The 6,869-nt window shown below is 34.0% G+C and overlaps 1 long non-coding RNA gene across 1 annotated transcript; it reads right to left on the bottom strand.

Moving 5' to 3' along the window:
* Positions 1-5,549: 5,549 nt before the first annotated feature.
* Positions 5,550-6,387, bottom strand: LOC131177638 (uncharacterized). The gene is made up of 2 exons (XR_009147014.1): positions 6,276-6,387; positions 5,550-5,743 (listed from the first exon to the last, which is right to left on the bottom strand). It is a non-coding gene; the product is annotated as an uncharacterized LOC131177638 (long non-coding RNA).
* Between the last annotated feature and the right edge of the window lie 482 nt (positions 6,388-6,869).

Below are 6,869 nucleotides of genomic sequence, written 5' to 3'. Positions count from 1 at the left end.
GGTATGGAGCTGAATTATTAATTCCGTGGCATGATCTTGAAAAAATAAAAATAATAATAAAGTTTTGGGGAAATTAATTTAATTAAATTTAAATAAAATTTTATTTTGTTTAAATTTAATATGGGCAGTTCTTAAATGGATCTAATTAAGTTTAATTGGGCTCTATGGGCCTAAGAAAGCCTAGTTAAAAATTTTAAATGGGACCCATTTAATTATTTTATAAAAATTAAAATAACAAAATATCTCTCTCCTCCTTGGCCCCACTCTCTTCCTCACTCCCTATTGGTGCATTCCATTTTTTCCTGTCTTCCTGTTGGTTGAAACACCTCACCCATATCCCAGTCTTATTCGAATTATGCAATCGTAGTTATTTAAATCATCTAAACTTTATCACCTTAAGACTCCAAACCCTACCACACCTCTTTCTCACTCCCTATTGGTGCCTTCCATTTTTCTTGTCTTCCTATTGGTTGAAACACCTCACCCATATCCCAGTCTTATTCGAACTCTGCAATCGTAGTTGTTTAAATCATCTAAACTTTATCATCCTAAGACTCCAAACCCTATCACACCTCTCTCCCAAAACCCTATAAATACCCTACTAGAGAAGGGAAGAAGGGGGGGAGGATGAAAGGAAAGAGGAAGAGAAAATGAGCTACAGGAAATTTGGAGATATTCAAGGCTTTTTGAGTTTTTCCTTATTTTTTCTTTTCTTCAAGAAATTTTCATACAAGATTTCTGGAATGTCAGTTTTTGTTGTTTTCTTTTCAAGATTCAAGATCTATGCCACACAATATTTTAATTCTATGCTCTTTGTCTTCAATTTATTTTATATGTTCATATAGATCATGTAATCATGTTTAATTTGAGGGGATACACAACTCTGCACATGTTTAGTTTCTGTCTCTCGTATTTTTATTATTTTTCTTTATTTTCTGAATCTGTAAAAAATTTGAAAAAATTACATTCATATTCTACACGAAATTCCATTAATTTTAGGCTCAAGAATCACTAAAAAAGCTTTAATATTTTGTAAGTTATGGCTGTTTGAAGTTAGGATTCCTGTAAAATCTGATTTGCAGGATATCCGACTTGTGGAGCCCATATCTCCCTTGTTCCTTAATATTTTTGTGCAAATCTAGTGTCTAAAATTAACTTCAGAATCTTATGAATCTTTTCCAATTGGTTTTGCATTCATATCTTTTGTGGTTAATGAGTTATGAATTTTACAAAAAAGTAGTACGATTCTGTCACTTAGAAGAGTTACGATTTATGTAGACCATTCGGCTAGGGTTTTGTTTGATTTATAAATTTTATGTTATTGTATGATATGTAGGCTGTCTTCTGTAATTTTTTTATGATTTTTGGGCATGTTTAACTATTTTTAAAAAATTAAATTTCTTGCTACTGTTAATTTGCCAGAATTTGAAAATTGTATGTTTATGCATATTCTTGTATTTTCTTGGGTTTCAAATGATATTTGATCTATTTTTCGATGCTTTTTTAATTCAAGAAGTGTTATGAAGTGTTTGGATAATGTTAGAAGACTTAGACCATTAGGTAGTTGTAATTAATTAGGAATCTTAACCCTTCAGGAGACTAGAGTTAGAATCCAATGTAAATTGTTATTAATATTTTCTTTATTTCTTTTATTTTCTTTAATTTCTTTATTTTTATTACAAACAAAATTGGTAAGTAGCCCTAAGGTAAGTACCAAAGACGGCATTTGCGTGGAGCTTATATGGAGCTAAGCGGAGTAAGCTGGGATATCATTGCCATACTAGAAGAGAAGACCCTTTTTAAGGGTAGCTTGCCCTAATGGCATTGCATTTACCAACAGGTAAGTAGCTCTAAACTTCTCGAATAACCATTGGTATGAAATTATAGTAATAATAGAACTTTTATTTGGTAAATTAAAATTAACTTTGTTTTTAATTTAACTGACTTTTGCATGTAATTAATTTAAATAAATACTTTGTAAATTAAAATTAATCTTGTTTGTAAATTAAACTAACATTGGCATGTAAAATAAATTTAATTTAATACTTGATAATTGTAAAATAAATTTGCATGTTAGAAATCTTTTTTAGGTTGTGATTGTTTGGGACTTATGTGATATTAGAATAAATTACACATGTACATAATTAACTTAGTTTAATTATCCTTAGGGTAACTTGGTGAAAATTAATTAATTAGGTTAAATAGAAACGTAGGGTTATTTGAAATTGAATTTGTTTGTAAATTAAATTCCCAATAATAAATTAATTTTAGTCATCTGGTAAATATCATTTAAATAATTAGCAACCCCATAAATAGGAATTACTTGTGCATGAAAATTGTGTGTAAACAACAATCCTTTTGTGAATTACTTGCGTGTGTAGGATTAGAATTGCATTTTTAGGATAAAGTTTAATAAAGGAATAATAAACAAGACTTATAGAAACATTAGTAGAGGACTGACACTCGAATTAACGAGGTTAGACCAGGCGTAAGGGGTGCCTAACACCTTCCCCTTACGTACCCACTATCCCGAACCTAAACATTGGGCTATGGTAATGGCGGTTGTAGAAACTCGCAAGGAGTAAGTTGCCATCCATGACCCTCGGAAGAAACATCGAATATGTCGGTTATTACCGGGTGGCGACTCTGTCTATCTATGCCTTCGTGGCATAAATCCTTAATCCGTGGTAGTGTTATGGAAAGACGGTACTTACCGGTGGTTTGATTCTATTAGGATTGTATGAAGTGAATGTCTAGGAAATCTTGTCTAAGGAGGTGGTACTTAAGTGAGACCATTGTGACTCCACCATCTTTCTGGGCATTACGGTGCATTTTATATAATTCTAATGGATGATATTTCGCCTCACGCCCCACCCTTGCCCTACATCATTCTCCTTAATATAATCACATATCGCATATAGCTTTCTAAACTTCAACCTCAAATTATCCACGAACAATTTCATCTATTGAAACTCATCCATAAATAGTACTTCCTCTAGCTCATAGTTTAAAGCGGTGGCAAGCCTTGGTAGCTAACTCCTTTTGACTCTGTCATTATTACGATCGTCATTTCATATTTAACACTAGATGCGTACTTCATCATTCTCATATCACAAAATTGTATATGAATTGGTGCCTACTAAACTCTCAAATAACTAGGTCTCCTTGACTCAGTCTCTGTTCCTTATATAACCTTTTAGAATCAAAAGCACAAGCTAAACTTGAAAAGAAAGAAAAATATCCTCTTATATTCAACTACGCCCAATTGTCCATATAATAACGTTTAACCTATGTTTCTTAGTCTTTCTCTTCAAATTTCATAATCTCCTAGCACAATTGTGCTCTACCTATAAGGTATCATCTGCATGAACCCTTTACCGTACCATTGTCCTTCCTGACATAATATTTTATAATTTATTAACTTTACTTATACTCGACCTATGATTCATATCTATTATAGTTTATATTGTGCCCTTAACTTTGTTCCTTTTTATTATGCGCCATTCAGGTTGTCCTTTCATTTATTTCCTTTGTCTTACCCAAAATAGAACTTGACTATTCTATCCCTGGTTCCATTCTTCTTCCTAACATGACAGCTGTACTTGCTAACTATATGTTTCAGAGTCTCTACCACGTTATCACATATCTGTGCTACTCAGATTTGGTCCTTTGACCACTCTAGCTAGTACTTCCACTGGCATTTAGATTATATTTCATTTGGAATCAATTGTCCAAACTTTCATTCTGCACTTTCTTTATCCATTGGCCTTCTATGATTTATCTTTGCTAATTTATTACTCTTAATACTATTATAATTAGATTATACTATTGTTTTGAATAATATGAAGTTAGAAAGGAACTCAGGAAATTGCAGTCATACTTTTATCGTATGATTTCTATTCTTATCCTTTAGCTTACATAATACCCTTACTACCTCGAGAACTGATTCTGCAGTAATTTTATTTATTTGTTATTATTATTATTATTATTATTATTTTCCATGTTTACTCAATTTGCTAAAACTTAAGATTCCGGGCACCCAAACCCGTCATTCAATTCAAAGGATTTACATCCATCGTGATCTGATTATATATGATTCCTATAATGAAACTTGTATCCTCTGCAGGATACCCGAGCCAACTACTCTCTACCACACTCTACAGTCCTATCTGGGGCACTATTTGGTGGTCACCATTATTAGTAATAACTTTCGATCCCTTCTGAAAAGATAGGACTACACCTAACTTGTCGCAACAAAGGTACTACATTTACCACCTTGCCCAAACCATGTCAAATTAATGACTCTCCTATCATATCATATCTCTGTGAATCATCAATTCATAGTTTTGACCTTCCCTAGGTAGTAGGGTTGCACTTTACACCTTGCTAATACACACAAGGTATCCTATTCTCACTAAGTTCTAAGCAAAAGCGTCATTCGTGCAAAAATCATCCAAAATTCCATACCAAGACTAGATGGTCTCACTCTATAGGTGTCACTTTTACTTTGCAACTAGTCCAAACCTGCAGTGCGATGGCAACTCTTAATGCAACTCTAGCTCATGCTAGGTAACCGAAGTCATTGACTCTAGTTACCACCTAAGCGTAACCTTTCGATATTCTAGCTCTAGACTCTTAACCAGAGTTCCCAACTTCGCTGAGATATAGAACTCGTTACGCACAATCGTACCAAAACAGAGGCCAACAGCAAACAACCTCATAATGGAGTACCACGGGGATGCACGCAGCTCTACACAATAATCTCATGTCGGTACTGTAATCTGCAGCTTACAGAGCAGACATCGAGAACATTGTATAGTTACTACGATACGTCCTGACAGACTAGGTCTCCCAATTTCTTATATCTCTTGAATTTTCTATTATCATAAACTTATTACATTGGGTCATCCAGCGATGTTGCCGGTGATGGTATCCTCATCCTTATCTAGGGCAACTGTACTTTCAAGACTCACCTTTATGTAGTCGTGCCTTACACAAAATGGGCACACCATTTAAACCCATACAGACAGAAACATAGCATTTCTTGGAGTACGTATCCTCATGATGGACCTCACATGTCTACTAACTCTATTTCACATTTCTATGTACTCCACGAAAATCAAGACACTAATTGAGGCACTTTTATATTTCCTGAGGTATAACGCAGAATCTAGAAACAAAGAATTACAGAAAAAGACAAAACAGAATCCTATACTCCGCATGTAACATCCTAACAAGACTCCTTTTACACTCCCAAGTATATTCTTTCCCATGAATCTAGAGCCTAAGCTCTGATACCAACTTTGTCACGACCCAACCTATGGTAGGACCAAGCACTAGGACACAGGCCAACTTAAAGCCCGAGGCGTAGTAAGCCTAACTATTCCTCAAATCCATAACTGAGCCCACAATTTAGACCCAATATGCATATAAGATAATTTAAATTAAAGCTGTTATAATTTCATTTTGGGCCAACTTAGCCAGAACTTTTGAAAACTAAAATAAGGAGCCAGCTCAACCCTATTGCCTCATTTATAACCATTTAAAACTCATAAAATTTTTTTCTTTTCATTTATTAATATGAAAACTTGAATTCATACAGTCTCTGATAGGCTTAATGCTACTACTAGCACATGCGGAGTCCTAAATTACAAATTTAGAGAATAATAATACAATTAAGTAATCTTTTCATAACCTGAGAGGAAAGGGACAGGTTATTCTGAAAAATGTCTCCTCCTGTAGCCTGGAAAAATATGGTGATCGGAGTGGCGTCGACTCAGAGAGTAAAATATCAATTTTAACCATAATCTCTATAACTATCTAAAACTAATGCACCCTGTAGAGTGAAATGCAACATCAACATCATTTTCACATCATAACATCAAAAAGGTAATTTGGAGCACTCACACACCCTGTAGTATCAATCATAACATATGGGAGCTGATCCCCTATACAGCTCTCTTAAATCCAACCTGGTGCCAGCGAATTACTCAAGCTCGGACTTCCACTTAATAACCAAATCGAGGGTCCCAGCGAATTACTCAAGCCGTGACTACCCCGTCCTATCCATAGTCCACACCACATCACACGCACGCCAACGCACGCACACTGCTCCAAATTACCACAACAACATCCATGGCACATCAACAGTTATGAATGCAACATAAATCGTGCCTAGAGTTTAACTACATAAATATATGCATATAAGTGATGCATGGGCATGCTTGAACATATAATAATATCGAAATTACAATTAAAATTAATATTTTACTCACAGTACACCGTCGACTATTGTGGCTGCTGGATGCAGGAAAATAGTTGATCTCGATCACCTAATAATTAAATTATAAATTTATTAGTACTAACTCAAAATAAAACTCTAAAGAGGCAATAGGCGACCTAATTCATGCAGAAAATCGTGAGTTTCCCTATACCAGGACCTACCCAACTTTGCAAAGAGGCTCAAATAACACTTCTAAATTCTCAATTTCCACAATCACATCTCATTAATATCACATGGCCCCTCCCGGCCCTCCAAATCGACTATACTCAAACTATTAAAAATTACGTTTTATTCTTTATAATTGATATTTTTCAAAAACCCACACAAACAAGCACGAATTATTTTAAAATTTTGCCCCGCGGTCTTTAATAATATTATAAGGCTATTGCAAAATGAATTATAATTTTCTAATCACCCATGATTATTTTATTCAAGAATTTTACTCGATTCCATAAGTTTCCAACATCTAACGTATTCTTAATCCAACCCAATTAAATATTTACATATTTAAACTTCCATCCTCAAGCTTCAACCAATTATATAAAATTTAATTATCTTAATTTCAAATAATCTTATATGCCCATAT

The sequence above is a fragment of the Hevea brasiliensis genome, unplaced genomic scaffold, assembly GCF_030052815.1.
Source record: "Hevea brasiliensis isolate MT/VB/25A 57/8 unplaced genomic scaffold, ASM3005281v1 Scaf682, whole genome shotgun sequence".
Taxonomy (NCBI): Eukaryota; Viridiplantae; Streptophyta; class Magnoliopsida; order Malpighiales; family Euphorbiaceae; genus Hevea; species Hevea brasiliensis.
Note: the sequence above shows the minus strand (reverse complement) of the source record. Positions and strands in the feature narration are given on the sequence as shown.